This window comes from Rutidosis leptorrhynchoides, chromosome 2, assembly GCF_046630445.1.
Source record: "Rutidosis leptorrhynchoides isolate AG116_Rl617_1_P2 chromosome 2, CSIRO_AGI_Rlap_v1, whole genome shotgun sequence".
NCBI classification, from domain to species: Eukaryota; Viridiplantae; Streptophyta; class Magnoliopsida; order Asterales; family Asteraceae; genus Rutidosis; species Rutidosis leptorrhynchoides.
Window position 1 is genome coordinate 340,299,449 of NC_092334.1, and position 1,855 is coordinate 340,301,303.

At 36.9% G+C, this 1,855-nt stretch overlaps 1 non-coding gene across 1 annotated transcript; it reads right to left on the bottom strand.

The window, feature by feature from the left end:
- Positions 1–734: 734 nt before the first annotated feature.
- LOC139895211 (small nucleolar RNA R71) lies at positions 735–841 on the bottom strand. The gene has a single exon (XR_011775673.1). It is a non-coding gene; the product is annotated as a small nucleolar RNA R71 (small nucleolar RNA).
- Between the last annotated feature and the right edge of the window lie 1,014 nt (positions 842–1,855).

Below are 1,855 nucleotides of genomic sequence, written 5' to 3' on the forward strand. Positions count from 1 at the left end.
TATTTTTTTATAACTAATAGGATATTCAGTGAATGCATCGAGCAAAACGTTCACCACCTTTTGTACGTTCACCACGTGTAACTCGATCAAGACATCTAGCCAATATTGTCGCCGTTGATTTTTCTTTAGAATCGTCATCCAGTCGACCAAGTACTCCAATTCAAATTTCCGATAATCCATTTTTTGAAACCGACCTCACAATTGAGAATCCGGAGGATATTCAGGGACAATTCAGAGATCCTGAACCACTAATCTTTTCTCCGGAACCACCAATCATTCAAACAGAAATTGTCGAGGAACAACCCATTAAATCAGAATCCTATAGTGATTCAGATTCAACAAATTCAATCATGGAAAATCTAGAACCTCTAATTATGAAAGACCGAATGCGAGCTAAACGCACTGACCAAGGTCACGCAATTACTCAACCTGACATAAATGCGCCAGATTATGAAATCAAAGGACAAATTCTACACATGGTAACTAATCAATGCCAATTTAGTGGTGCGCCGAAGGAAGATCCAAACGAACATTTTCGTACCTTTAATAGGATCTGTACTTTATTTAAAATCCGAGAAGTTGAGGATGAACAGATATATCTCATGTTATTTCCCTAGACTTTAAAGGGAGAAGCCAATGATTGGTTAGAATCGTTACCTGAAGGGGCGATTGATACATGGGACGTTTTAGTTGAAAAATTTCTTAAACAATTCTTTCCGGCATCTAAAGCCGTAAGACTTCAAGGAGAAATTGTTACGTTCACACAAAAGCCAAATGAAACTTTATATGAAGCGTGGACCAGATTTAGAAAGTTATTGAGAGGATGTCCGCAACATGGTTTAGACACTTGTCAAATAGTACAAATATTCTACAAAGGATGCGACATCACTACAAGAAAAGACATAGATATAGCAGCTGGTGGTTCTATTATGAAGAAAACCGCAACTGACGCTTACAAAATTATTGATAACACTGCTTCCCACTCACATGAGTGGCATCAAGAAAAAGATATCGTTAGATCATCTAAAGCAGCTAGAGCCGATTCTAGTCATGACTTCGATTCCATTTCTGCAAAGATAGATGATGTCGAAAGACGAATGGAAAAGATGACTAAAGATATTCACTCAATAAGAATTAGTTGTGAGCAGTGTGGAGGACCACATTTGACAAAATCAGAATTATAACCGAAATGTTCCATACAACAACCAATAAGGTCCTAGCAATCAACAAGTATCCAATAATACTTACAATCAGCAAAGACCTATTTTTCAAAACAAACCACCACAACCGATGATAAAAAGCCAAATTTAGAAGACATGATGATGAAGCTAGTTGAATCTCAAACGCAGTTTTTCACATCTCAGAAACAAACCAATGAACAAAATGCTCAAGAATTTAGAAATCAACAAGCTTCTATTCAAAATTTGGAACAAGAAGTGAGCAACCTAGCAAGGTTGATAGGTGAAAGAAAACCGGGAAGTCTACCTAGCGATACAAATGCTAACCCCGGAATGAAACAGCTAAAGCCATTACCACAAGAAGTGGTATTACACTTAAACCACCTGAAATGCCTGTAATTTCTGATGAAGCTATTCCTACTCCAAAAGAACCAGAATCTGAGCAAGATAAGGAAAAAGAACCGGTAGTTGAAAAGGTTAATGAAGATAACACAGTTAAGGCTAAACCTTATGTTAAACCATACCAACCACCACTTCCTTACCCGAGTAAAATGAGAAAAGAGAGACTTGAAGCCGAGCAATCCAAATTTTTGGATATGTTTAAACAGATAAATGTCAATCTTCCTTTCATTGATGTAATTTCAGGAATGCCTAGATATGCTAAATTTTTGAAAGAT